Source organism: Galeopterus variegatus, unplaced genomic scaffold (genome assembly GCF_000696425.1).
Source record: "Galeopterus variegatus unplaced genomic scaffold, G_variegatus-3.0.2 Scaffold403, whole genome shotgun sequence".
In the NCBI taxonomy this organism is placed as follows: domain Eukaryota; kingdom Metazoa; phylum Chordata; class Mammalia; order Dermoptera; family Cynocephalidae; genus Galeopterus; species Galeopterus variegatus.
The window spans coordinates 603150-617890 of NW_007726514.1; the positions used below are offsets into that span (position 1 = coordinate 603150).

At 35.1% G+C, this 14741-nt stretch overlaps 1 protein-coding gene across 1 annotated transcript in view; it reads left to right on the forward strand.

Moving 5' to 3' along the window:
- Nucleotides 1-14741, forward strand: part of MIPOL1 (mirror-image polydactyly 1) — a gene marked incomplete at its 3' end in the record, with an annotated part of 91430 nt that overhangs the window by 64228 nt on the left and 12461 nt on the right. The gene's annotated exons all lie outside the window — the stretch shown is intronic.

Here is a 14741-nt window from a genome sequence, read left to right on the forward strand (position 1 = left end):
TTTTGTCAATATACATTGTATATGATTATTATGGCCCATCACCGATACGTCCCTCCCTCCTCCCTCTCTCCCCTCCCCTCCCAGAATGTCCTTTCCGTTTGCTTGTTGTAACATCTTCATGAAAGTATAGTTGTTGTATCTTCTTCCCCACCCCACCCCCGGTATTTTTTGGTGTGTTTTTGGGTAAATTAATTTGTTTATTTTTTTTTTTAGCTCCCACCAATAAGTGAGAACATGTGGTATTTCTTTTTCTCTGTCTGACTCGTTTCACTCAATATTATTCTCTCAAGGTCCATCCATGTTGTTGCAAATGGCAGTATTTCATTCGTTTTTATAGCTGAGTAGTATTCCATTGTGTAGATATACCACATTTTCCGTATCCACTCATCTGATGCTGGAATCAGCCCAAATTTTTCTTTATTTTTATAGCAGTTAGGTTTACAGAGAAATTGAGCAGAAAATACAGATTGTTGTCCCCCACAGTTTCTCCTATTTTTAACATGTTACATTAGTGTGGTACATTTGTTACAGTTACGAACCAATATTGATCTGTTATCATTAATTCAGTTTCACCTTAGGGTCCCCTCTTCATGTTGTATAGTTCTATGGGTTTTGCCAAATCCACAGTATCATACAGGATAGTTTCACTGCCCTAAACATCCTTTGTGCTCCACCTATTCATCTCTCCCTTCCTCCCTTCCCCTTGAAACCCTGACAACTACTTTTTTTTCCCATTACCTCAAACATTTATCATTTCTTTTTGTTGGTAACATTCAAAATCGTCTCTTCTGTCTAATTGAAAGTACACAATAAATTGTTGTCAATTATAGTCACCCTACAGTGCTATGGAACAGTAGATGTTATTCCTCCTATCTAGCTGTACTTTTGTAAGTGTTAAGCAACCTCTCACTATTCCCTCTACCCCCTAGACTTTCATCCTCTGGTAACCACCATTCTACTCTCTACTTCTGTGTAATCAACTTTATTAGCTTCCACATATGGGGGAGAATATGCAGCATTTTTCCATCACTATGTCTAGGACAGTGTATGTAAATACAGGCACACCTCAGAGATATTGTGAGTTCAGTTCCAGACCACCACAATAATGTGAATATTGCAATAAAGTGAGTCACATGAATTCTTTGGCTTCCCATGCATATAAAAGTTATGTTTACGCTGTACTGAAGTCTATTAGATATATAGTAGCATTATGTCTTTAAAAATGTTCATATCTTAATATACAAATACTTTATTGCTAAAAAATGCTAACAGTCATCTGAGCTTTCAGCACAGTTATTGTGTCCCAAAATAATGATTAGTAACATCAAAGATCACTAATCACAGACCACCATAACAGATATAATAATAATGAAAGCATTTGAAAAATTGCAAGAATGACCAAAATGTGACACAGAGACGTGATGTGAGCACATGCTGTGCTGTTAGAGAAATGGCGTCAGTAGACTTGTTCAACGTAGTGTTGCCACAAACCTTCAATTTGTAAGAAACACAATATCTGTGGAGCACAATAAAGTGAAGCACAATAGAATGAGGTATGCCTGTATATATTTGTTGAATTAATGAACTAATGAGCTTGGCTATTTTAGATCTATTTCAAGATCTATTTAGTTTATAAAAATAAAAGAAGTTAGTGAAATATACATTCATCCACATTTCATTGAGTACCTATTATGTGCCTTTTGTTGGGAACCCAGCAGTAATCCAAATGTAAATGGTTTCTCCTCATATGGAACTTAAATTTTCATATGGAGATGTAGATAGTGAACAAACAAATAAAGTACTTTTAGGTGGTGGCATGATGAAAATAAAAGGGTAATGGAGAGTGACTGCACTTGGTGGTGGGTTTACCACTTTACGTAGGGTGATCAAAACAGTCGTCTTTATTAAGGTGAATACCTCAACAAAGACTTGAAAGAAGGGGAGAATCCAGCCGTGCAAAGAGCTGTGGAAAAACATTCCATCAGAAGAGAAGAGATCAACAATGCCCTGAGAGGAGGAACAAGCTTAGTATGTTTAAGGCATTGATGCAAATGTCCTGAGCTTAAATGTGGTTGAAGTGCAGTGAGCAAGGAAGAGAGTGTGAAGTAAGGAGGTAGAAGACACAGACAGCAGGCACATCTGTATGGTCTGATAGGTCATGTTAGAAGTAGAAATTGTATCTAAATGCAGAAAGTGTTGAAAGAGAAAAGCTGTTGAAATAGTCCATGTGAAAGAATAATCACAGTTTGTGGTAATGGGCATGCTGATAGTATTGGTCTGGCCATCACATCTTGGGCACAAGTGCTGATGGTTAGCTTTGTACTCCATTAATATGCATAACCAATAAAACTAAAAAAAAAAACCCCGAAACTAATGGTGCCCCAGAGGAGATGGTGTAGATCTAAAGAAGTGTACGGAAATATTTTGAGAGTACAGTAAATAGCTCTTGAAGACAGGTTGGATTTGGTCATAGGAGAGAAGGAGGAATTAAGGCTGACTACTGTATTTAGACATGAACACTGTGTAGATATTTGCTCTGTCTATTGTGATGGATCAACATATTTTGGGATGGAAATTAAAATCTTTCTTGGATGTGGTTTGAGATGATTTTTTTTTTTTTTCCTTTTTGTCCTTTTTTACTGACCGGCAACGGGATCGCAACCCTCGGTGTTGCGCCCACACCGCGCTCAGCCAGTGAGTGGGAACCAGTCTCCACATGGGATCCGAACCCTCGGCAGGAGTGCCGCCACGCTTCCAAGTGGCACACTCTCCAGTGCACCACCGGGCCGGCCCTTGAGATGATTTTTAAAAATTCAAGTGAAAATATCGACCAGGCACTTGACTATTGCACCCATCAGCATATAGATAATTAAAGCTGTGGAACTAGATGAAACGAGGGAAAGATTACCAAGAAGACAAAAGGGCCCAGGAACAAGCTCTGTAGTGTGCCAACATTTAGCAGTTGAGCAAACTAGGAGGAGCCCAGTGATCATATTGGAAAGAGTGTCGAATGAAGTAGAAGGAAATTGAAGAGAAGTGTGGTGCTAGAGAAGGCAAGAAGAGAAAGTGTTTCTAAAAGATAAGAGTGGTCAGTTCCCTGGAATGGTGTTGAGAGGTCAACCAGAATGAAGATAGATGTGATAATGTGGATGATGTTGAGGGCCTTGACTAGAGTTTCATCTGGGACACAGGCCATTGGAGTGCTTTGAGGGGAGAATAAAAAGTGAAGAAGTACAATATACAACTTTTTTTTTCTCTCTGTAGTGGAGGGCGAAAAGTTGGTGTTAGATGAAGAGGGGGCGTATAGTGTCTTAGGAGGGTTTTTCTAAAGACAAGCTTCTGGATAGTAAGACATTGGTAGGTCCATGTTTCAAAGAGTTGTTGTTTTGTCAAGTAATTGTTTTAGAGTGCTGTATTGAGTTACACTCAAGAGAAAAAGACACTTGAAATAAATGTTTTGAAGGTGTCGAAATCATTAGGGTCAATGTGTTCCAGATACTTTTCTGTGTAATTTTTATATAGATATGGAATAAACCTAAATGTTGGATATTTTATCACACAGTCAGCAAGACAGATCCAGAAGTTGTAAAAGAGATAGCATATCTGAGGAAAAGGTATGAATAATTTTAAAATTGCAAAGCATTTTCTCTCCATTAAAACAAGAGCAGAAATTAAGTTCTGGGAAGATAATGACACATATTTCAAGATTCAGGAGTCCATGCTAGAACACTCCTTGCCTGGCTATGAAGTTCTTACTTAATATTCTGTGTGACCAGAAGTCACTGTGAAAAAGCAGGTTGAGATTAGGGAATGCAGCATAAGCTAACAAACCCACTTTAAGAGCAAACCCAAAATCCTGGCTAATGATGTAACATTCAAAGTTAATCTTCCACTTCAGGAGAAGAAATAATCAGATAACCCCGTGTCTCAACCTCTTCTTTGTTAGTGTTGTCTTCACTTTGTATTCTTTATCAGTAGTATAGTGTATAGCATATCATAGATGCAAAATAATGATTTATCAAATTATTAGAAGTTTGGCAAGAAGGTCAAACTTGAAAATAAAATAAATCATAATATTTAGAGTTTCATTTCTCAGGAAAAGTAGGAAACTGTCTAACCTTTGTTATAGTGATTGTAAAATTTTTATTAATTTTTCCCCTGTCAATTTGTTAATTTGCTTTACTGTCTATCATACAGTTATTTGCCTGCGCATGTTTTTTCCCCAGCCCATCTTGCTAAAATATGTTGTTGCTATTTTATCTATTCCATTAGTTTTCTTTTTTCAAATTATAAAATTTTAATGACTCTTTGAAAGTACAGATAACTTCATAATGTACAGATATGCAAAAAGAAGGAAATAATTTTCCATAAACTCACTTCCTGGAAATAATCATGTACAGATTGTCTCTTTTCAATGCGTATGTTGTACATTACTACTTTGTAACCTGATTATTCACTTTGATATTACATTTTGTCACATATTTTCATAATTTTATAATGTGGATATGTTGAGATTTGTTGAACTCATTTACCACTTGGGAGACGTTATACTTTTTTCTATTTTTTGACATTTTGAGGCTAAATTTTAATGTACATCTATGTTTCTTTCCTCAAAGAAAATTCCCAGGAGTGATAATGAGAGATCAAAGAATACAAAAAATTAGAAATAAATATATATTTCCAAATAGCCTTCTTAGAAAAGTTGTACCTAGAAATGTTATTTTAAATTTCATTCAAGGGGGCTATAAGTGAATAAAATGGAAAAATTTTTTTGGAATTTGGACTTTTTTCTCTAGGCAATGTGGAACCTTTGAGGATTTTGAGTTTTCTGGTAAATACAGCAAGTGCTATTCTTGAGGAAAATTTCTGGGCAGCATCGCATAAAGTGGATTGAGTAATATAAATCTAAATTTGAGAAGACCTATTGGGAGCCTATTATAATTCAAGCTAGAGATGATGAGGTTCTAAACAAGAAAAATAAAGAGAGGAATAGATATAAAAGCTATGGAAGTGAAAGCTTGTATTTCTTATATTTTTTAAAGGGGGGTTTAACTTATAGAAAAGTGAACAAACCTCCAGTGAAGGATTTGAGGAAGTTTTACACGTATGTGTGCCCATGTAAGCAGCACCCAGATCAAGAGAGAGAACATTTCTGGCACTCCAGAAGTCTCCCTCATGTGTCTTACAGTCAAAATTCCTCACCAAAGATGATCACTGTTCTTCTATTACCTTAGGTTATTTTACATGTTTTTAAACTTCGTATAAAAGTAATCATATGTTATGCACACTTTTCTGTCTGACTTCTTTCACCCAATGTTATTACTATATATTGATCTGTATAGTTACCGTGATCAATAATTTATCTTTTTCATTGTGGTGTTATGTTCCATTTTATGAATATACCATGATTTATTTACATATTCAACAGGTGACAGAAATTTAGATTGTTTTCATTTTGAACCTATTATGAAATGAAGTGCTATGAATGTTCTTGTACATGTCTTTTGGTGGACATAAGCATTCATTTCTTTTGGTACATTTATATAAGCATATTATACAAAGGAGAATAGCTGAGTCATAGGTTTAACTTTAGTAGGTAATGCCAAACATTCTTCCAAAGTTATTGTACAGTTTGCACCAACAATGTAAGAGAGTTGCTCCAGTTGTGAGAGTTAACACTTGGTATCATTACTTATTTTGATTTCCATCATTTTTATGGGTATTTCATTGTGGCTTTAATTTTTACTTCTCTAATGACTCATGATATTGAGCACCTTTTCATGTTTATTGGTCATTTTGATACTTTCTTTTGTGAAGTACCTATTAAATTTGTCCATGTTTTCTTATTGATTTATATAATTTGGATACAAATACTTGTACAGTCTGTGGCTTGCGATTTTCTTCTCATAAGGCTGTCTTTTGATAGCAACAGTTCCTAAGTTTAATAAATTCCAGTTTATCATTTTTCCCCGTTGTGATTAATGACTTTTGCTTCCGGTTTAAGAAACCCTTGCCATTCCCATAGTAATGAACACATTTTTGCTACGCAAATACTTGTACAGTCTGTGGCTTGCGATTTTCTTCTCATAAGGCTGTCTTTTGATAGCAAAAGTTCCTAAGTTTAATAAATTCCAGTTTATCATTTTTCCCCCTTGTGATTAATGACTTTTGCTTCCGGTTTAAGAAACCCTTGCCATTCCCATAGTAATGAACACATTTTTGCTACGCTTTCTTCTAGAAGCTTGATATTTTAGCTTTCACAGTTCGGTCTTGATCTATTTCAAATTACTTTTTATATAGTCAAGGTACTCATTTTTGTAATATGGATATCCAGTTGACTTGATCCAGCATCAGGTACTAAGAAAATTTTAATACTCTCCTTTCGTCAATGAATTGCAATGGAGTCCTTCCAGTAACTCAAGTGGATATATGTGTGTGGATCTGTTTCTGGACTCCGTTCTGTTCCATTGATGTAGTTTATTATCCCTATAATTGTGTTATAATTACTGTAGTATTATAGGAAGTCTTGAATCATGATAGAGTAAGGATCTAGCTTTGTTATTGTTCTTCATTATTTCCATAGCTATAGGTTCTTTTTTCAGCTTCTCATTCTCCACCCTGGTAGTATTTAATGGTGATTGCATGGACTCTAAAGAACAGTTAAAGGAAGATTGGCATCTCAGCAATATTGAATCTTCCAAATGATTGATCTTTTCATGAAAACTATTATTTTTTCTTTGTTCACTGCTTCATCTGCATCCCACAAAATTTTTCTATGTCATGTCTCATTATTATATACCTGAAAATATTTTTTAGTTTCAAATTGTGATTTTTTTCTTTGACCCATGAGTCATTTAAAAATATGTTGCTTAATGTTTATATGTTAGGAAATTTTCAAGTTATCTTTCTGTCATTGAATCGGAATTTAATTCCGTGGTAGTGAGAAAACGTAATGTTTTAACTCTTTAGAAATTTGTTAATACTTGCCTTATGACCCCAAATACGCCCTATTTGTTAGATGATCCATGTACAGTTTAAACGATTTTATATTCTGTAGTTGCTGAATGTTGTGTTTTTCTTTATATGTCATTTAAGGAAAGTAGGTTAATCATGTTTCTTAAATGTGTGTTGATAGATTTATTGTCTACTTACTGTATCAATTACCAGGAGAGGTATTTAAAATATGCAGTGATTATGATGAATTCTCCTTTTAATTCTGTCAGTTTTGGATTTGTTTATTTAGTTTTTATTCAAATATATTGATTATACATATTTGTGGGGTACAGAGTCATGTTTCAATACATGTATACAAGCGTGATGATCAAATCAGGGTAATTAGTATATTCATCACCGCAAAACTTAATCATTTCTTTGTGATGTGGACATTTGATCTCCCCTCTTCTAGCCATTAGATAACGTGCAGCAAATTGTTAATTATAGATGCCTATCTCGACTGTACACCAACAGAACTTATTTTTCATATCTAGCTGTTTTGTACTATTAACCAACCTCTCACTATTCCCCCTTCCTTCCTTCCCCTTCCTTCCCCTAACCACAGTTCTACTCTCTCCTTCTGAAAGTTCAACTTATTATTTATTTATTTATTTATTATTAGCTCCCACATGTGAGTAAGAATGTGTGGTATTTCTCTTTCTGTGCCTGGCTTATTTCATTTAACATAATTTTCTCCAAGCTCATACATACTGCTGTGAATGGCAGAATTTCATTCTTTTTATGGCTGAGTATTATCTCATTGTATATATATAAAACACATTTTTTTTTATATGCAGTTGTCCATCAATGGACATTTAGTTTGGTTTCATATTTTGGCTACTGTGAATAGAGTTGTGATAAATATGGGAGTGCAGGTATCCCTTCTACGTGAGAATTTCCATTTCTTTGGGTTTCAAATAGAATTGCTGGATCGTGTGGTAGTTCTATCTGTAATTGTTTGAGAAACCTCCATACTGTTTTCCATAATGGCTGTACTAATTTACAGTCCCACCAACAATGTATAAGGGTTCTCCTTTCCTTGTATCCTTGCCAGCATTTGTTGTTCTCTGTCTTTTTGATAATAGCCAGTCTCACTGGGGTGAGATGATATTTCAGTGTAGTTTTGATTTGCATTTCTCTGATGATTAGTGATGTTGAGCATTTTTTCATACACCTTGTTGGCCATTTGTATATCTTCTTTTGAGAAATGTCTGTTCAGCGCCTTTGACCATTTTTTATTCAGATTATTTGTTTTTTTACTATTGAGTTATTTGATTCCTTGTATATTCTGGGTATTAATCCTTTGTCAGATGCATAGCTTGATTTATTACATTATCTGTGCATTTACCCACCCTTCCTTATATCCATCAATTCATCTCATTATGATGTATTTCAAGTAAATGCAGGGCATCAATACATTGGCCCCTAAATCATTCAGCATAGCATATCATTAGCTAGAGTTCAATATTTTTATAGTTATTTTCTTTTGATTTTAAAGTTGCATATATTGAAATGTACAGTCACTAAGTGTGCATTCTCTGAGTTTAACAAATGCATTCAGCTGTGTAATCACCACAATTAAAATATAGAACATTGCTAGTACCCCAGAAAGTTTCCTCATGCCCTTTCCAGTTAATCCATGTTCCTATCCCCCAATAACAATCACTGATTGAATAGTTTTACATATTCATTAGTTTTACTTTTTCTAAAAATTCGTATGTTTGAGATGTTTGAGATCACAGCATATCTAAGATGATCACATTTATTTGTTTTTTGTTTTATTCTTGTATAGGCAAGAAATGTATCTTTTTCTAAACTTGTATTTTGCTCTCAAGGACTGATTTTTTTTTTCTTGTAAGATTTTGTTTATTTTTTGAAGTAGGTCTAGGTTTTCTGTTATTCTTTCTCAGTGCTAATCCATGCAGGTCATTCAGCTAGAACAGGAATTATGAGTTTCAGCATCCTAAAACTATACCTATGTTCTTGCCATCTTAGTTGCTTATGATAGCACAAACAAATTATTTTCCTAAAAATCAGTCTTTATCTGTATCATAAAGACCATTAAAAAATATTATAGACCATATTAAGTACATAATACCGTTTTCTTCACTATGTTATTTAGTGTAATAGTAAACATTCTGCCTTTCAAGAAGAGGCAGTGTTCTTCTTGTAGTAAGATGGGCAACAGTGCAAAAATGTGAATTTGAGCCATGAGCTCATTTTGATAATTAGTAGAAATTGCTAAGTATTGGAGAAACTATATTATAAACTTTTTTTTTTTTACTTTTTGTCTTTTTTCGTGACCGGCAATGGATCGCAACCCTCAGTGTTGCGCCCGCACCGGACCGGGACCGGCAACGGGATCACAACCCTCGGTGCTGCGTCTGCACTGCGCTCAGCCAGCGAGCGGCCGGTCTGTATGTGGGATCCGAACCCTCGGCGGGAGCGCTACAGCGCTCCCAAGCGGCGCACTGTAGCAGTGCGCCACCAGGCCGGCCCCTATATTATAAACTTTTTAACATGAAACCATTTTTATTTTAAAGATGGGATTTTTTTCTTAAAGGGAACTGACATTTTGTAGTAATATTCTTAGGAAACTATTTGATAGTTTTATAAATTGTCAATTGTGCCCCAAAATTCAAATTGTTATGGTTTTATTTCTTTAGTATATCTTTGATTTTATAAAGAAAAATTTCAGTTAACGTTTTAACAGATTATATTTATGCTAATTTTTATCTTCAAAAACACAAGTACATGTATCCCAATAGCTAATAAAATTATCAGCAATGCTTCCATATATATTGCAGGAGGAATGTAAAGATATCTGAATATATCACTCAAAGAAAGGTACGTGTCTTTAGTCCAAAGTGTCAGGAAACTTTTAAATAAAACTTGCATTCTCAACACAATATATCAAGTCCTTTACTCTTTTGAAAATGACTCTGGCTGTGCTTGTACATTTGCATACAGGTTTGTTTGATTAATTGCTACTTGACTCATCTATCATAACACTAAGCTCTGGGATCACAACAGATCAGTCTCCCAAACCACTTCCTGGAATTAATTTAAATATTTAATGTCAAAATCTTAAAAAGATTCAGGGGAAAATGGTTTTTATTACTAGTAGCCTGTTTCAGTGTTATAATCCCTTGAAAAAAATTCTAAAGATATGTATTAACTCATTATTAATATTATTTAGACCATTGTGTTAAAACATTGTAATAATCTTATAAGTAGGTTAAAATATGTAATAAAATATACTTTTAAATTATACTTTATCTAGAAACCTTTTCAAAAAATATATCTATAAATCATTAGCATATTAAACATTTTCATGATGAGTATTTTTATTTTGGTTTTAGTGATCATTGAAAATTCAAGAATTTTCTACTGTTTGTATGTTTACTTTTCATTTGTTCACAATTTTGATTTCAGGTAAAATTTACACACATTTCTACACCCATGTAATCACATCCCTAAAAAGATATAGAACATTTTCATTACCTAAGAAAGTTCCATCATTTATATCCCTTTTCTATGTATCATCCCTGCCCCAACTAACCAACTTTTCTGATTTTTTTTTAAACTACAGATTTGTTTTGCTTATTCTAGAACTTCATGTAAGTTGAATCGTAAAATGTCAGCAGAATATTTGTGATTTTCATCCATGTTGCTTTGTCTATCAGCTGTTCATTCCTTTCTATTGATAAGTAATATTCCATTGTATAATATTACATTTGTTACTTATTCTACTGTTGATGGACATTTGGATTTGTCCAGTTTTTATCTACTGTGATTAAGACTGCTATAAGAATTCTTGTACACGTCTGTTTGTGGACATACATTTTCTTTCTCTTGATTAAATACTTATGAGTGGAATTGCTGGGTCAGAAGGTAGGAATGTATTTGTTTTTAAAAGAAATTAGAAAATTTTTTACAGATGTGGCTGTATCGTTTATACTCTCAGCAGCAATTTATTGAAGTCTAGTTCCACATACTAACCAAAACTTGGTGTTGTCAGTGTTTCTATTTGTAGCTATTTTAGTAGGTGTGTAGTGGTATATCATTGTGGTTTTAATCTGCATCTCCCAATGACTAATGATCCTGAGCACTTTTTCGTGTGCTTACTGGCCATTCTTATATTTGCCTTTTTGAAACATCTGTTCAAATCTTTTGCCAATTTTTAAATTGGGTAATTTGACTTTTTATTATTGACTTGTACTTCTATATATATATTCTGAATGGTCAATTGTCAGATATATGTATTAAAAATATTTTCTCCTGATTTGACTTGCTTATTCATTTTCTTAATATTATGTTTTGATGGGCAGTTTTAAATTTTGAATACATCTAATTTATCAATTTTTTAAATGTGTCTTGTCTAAGAAACCTTTCCCCCCTACAAGATTTTAAAGATATTGTCATATGTTTTCTTCTACAAGTTTTAGTGTTTTAATTTTTACTTTTAGTCTGTGTTTTGTTGTGAATTAATTATTGCATATGCTGTAAGATAAAGATTGAGGTTTTTTTTTTTTAACAGATGAATATCCAGTTGTTCCAGCACTATTTGTTGAAAAGATAGATAACTTTTTTCCCCTGTTAAATGGCTGTTTTGTTGTGAATTAATTATTGCATATGCTGTAAGATAAAGATTGAGGTTTTTTTTTTTTTAACAGATGAATATCCAGTTGTTCCAGCACTATTTGTTGAAAAGATAGATAACTTTTTTCCCCTGTTAAATGGCTTTTATGCCATTTTTTTGAAACTTAATTAACCATATAAGTGTGTGTGTCTGTTTATGGCCATGCTATTTATTCTGTTCTAATAATCTGTTTGTCTGTATTTATGCCAATGTCATACTGCATGAATTGCTGTAATTTCTAAGTTAGGCATTGAAAGTCCTCCAACTTTGTTCTTTTTTAAGTTTGTTTTGGTTATTGTAGGTTCTTTGCATTTTCCTTTAAATATTAAAATCAGATTTTCTATTTTTATAAAAACCCTTGTAGGGTTATGATTGGGATTGTGTTGAATATATAGATTATTGGAGTGGAGGGAGATTAACATCTCAACAATTTTTAGTTTTTCAATACATGGTATATTTCTCCATTTATTTAATTTATCACATTCTTTTTGGCATTAATAATATACAACATGGTTTAAATTGTAAGAATCTTTTTTTTTCCTTTTTGTCTTTTTTCGTTACCAGCAACGGATCGCAACCCTCGGTGTCGCGCCCGTACCGGACCAGGACGGGCAACGGGATCGCAACCCTCGGTGTTGCGCCCGCACCTTGCTCAGCACAGTGAGCGGGAACCGGTCCGTATGTGGGATCTGAACCCTCGGTGGGAGCGCCGCCGCGCTCCCAAGCGGCGCACTGTAGCAGTGCGCCACTGGGCCGGCTCTAAATTGTAAGAATCTTTGAACAGTAAAGTTCCGTTTGCCCTCATCCTTTTGATATGTTGATATATATTTCATATCTATTTTGCTTCAAATAATAAATTGTCTTTCAAAGAAATTATGAGAAGCAAAAATATACTCTTCTGTGTTTATCCACACATTTTATCATTTTAAGTTTATTACTTCATGTAGGAATGGATTTTTTGTGTGTATTATTTTTTTAACCATCTTTTAGCATTTTGTTTCTTCCTTTCTTTCCTTCTCCCTCCCTCCCTCCCTCCCTTTCTTTCTTCTGTCCTTTCTTTCCTCCTCCTCCTCTTCTACCTCATCTTCTCCCCCCTCCTCCTCTCCTTCTCCTCTTCTTGTTCTTCTTCCTCTTTCTCTTTCTCCTCCTCCTCTTTCTCTTCTTTTCTCTCTCTCTTCTCTAATATATGTCTGCTTTTGTTGAATTCAGTTCTCTTTTATCTGAATATATCTTTATTTCACACTCATTTTTAAAGGATCTATTCACTAGATATAAATAGACATAATATATAATATGTTTATAAGGACTCCCTAGGGGATCTCCTGTATTCCCCACATATTACCCTCATTGTATAGTGGCAGCCCATTTCCCCCTTGGTAGTCAGGATCAATCACCCCAGCTCTACAGTAATCTCATTTGTCACCTGTTGATTCAGAGGCATGAGGAGCCCTAAGTAGCCAGTTGACAGTTTCAACTTCTATATAAATGGCACCTTTGTTATGTGCCCTGGTAAAAGCTTTGCTCCCTTTGAAACTAAGACCCCTGGGTTAGCAGAATCTTAATTTGCAGAGGTGGGAAGGAAAAATTTTGCTAGTGGATAACTAGGGGTAATAATGAATGGACCCACTCCTATTTTTTTTTTCCTTTTTGTCTTTTTTCATGACCGGTAATGGGATCGCAACCCTCGGTGTCACGTCAGTACTGTGACCGGCAACGGGATCGCAACCCTCGGTATCACGCCCGCACCGCACTCAACCAGTGAGCAGACTGGTCTCTATATGGGATCCGAACCCTCAGCGGGAGCGTGGCGGGCACCGCACTCTATCGAGTGTGCCACCGGGCTGGCCCGACCCACTCCTATTTCCACCTCTTGAATCAATCTATGAATCCTGGCTATGGGTGAGAAAGCACCATATATTGGACTCTGATTTAGAGCATATACATTATCTTGAAGAACTTTATCCCAGCCCAGCAAGGTATTGTCACTGAACTGGCCCTGTAATTAAGTCTTCAAAAGACCATTTTACTGTTCTATTATGTCAGCTGCTTCAGGATGATGGGGGACATGGTAAGACCAGTGAATTCCTTAAGCATGGGTTCATTGCCATACATCTTTTGCTGTGAAGTGAGTTCCTTGATCAGAAGCAATGCTGTGTGGAACACCATGGTGGTAAATACAGCATTAAGTAAGTTCATCGACATTTGTTTTTTCAGAAGCATTGTGTACAGGGAAGGCAAATGCACATCCAGAGGAAGTGTCTATTTCAGTAATAACAGCACAACCTCTTCCATAATGAAAATGGCTCAATGCAATCAACCTGCCATTAATCTCCTGGTACCAGGGAATGGTGCCGTGTTGGGGGTTCAGTATTGGGCTCTGCTGCTGGCAGATTGAGTACTCAGCAGTGGCTATAGCTAGGTCCAGCTCGGTGAGTGATAGTCCACGTTGTTGAGCCCCTGCATAACCGCCAGGCCTGCCACCATGTCTACTGTGTTCGTGAGCCCATTGAGAAATGACAGAAATGTCTGGGGAAAGAGGCTGACTGGTATTCACAGAATGAGTCATTCTATTCACTTGATTATTAAAATCCTCCTCTGCTGTGGTCATTTTATGGTGAATATTCACATGGGACACACATATTCAGTGTTCACATGTAAATGCTTTACCTTGAGATGTAAGTTATTCAAATAATCTTGGTGATTAAAGGACTAATATTTTGAGGAGGAGGAGAAAATGAAAAAGGGTGTATGGGTGGGACTAAAGAAAATCCTTGATTTGGCAAAGACTTTAAGAAGGCAGAGAGAAATGGACTCAGACAACGAGTACAGGAGTAATGTTCAACAAGTATATAGACCTATTTAGAAGTGAATAGAGATGGAAGTCAGAGAAGTTCATGCTTAATGTCCTTTGTTTCTCATTTGATGTTCTTTGTTGAGATTAAAGATAGAAGATTGGATTTAGAGTTTTCCATGTGAGGGTAGAAATAATAAATTCAAGCAGTCTTTAGCAGAAAGCAAGAGTAGAGAAAATAGATACTTTATATTATAGTGGGTTTATCCTGGGTTGAAGATTGGCAAGGTTTCCTTTTTTTTTTTTTTTTTTTTT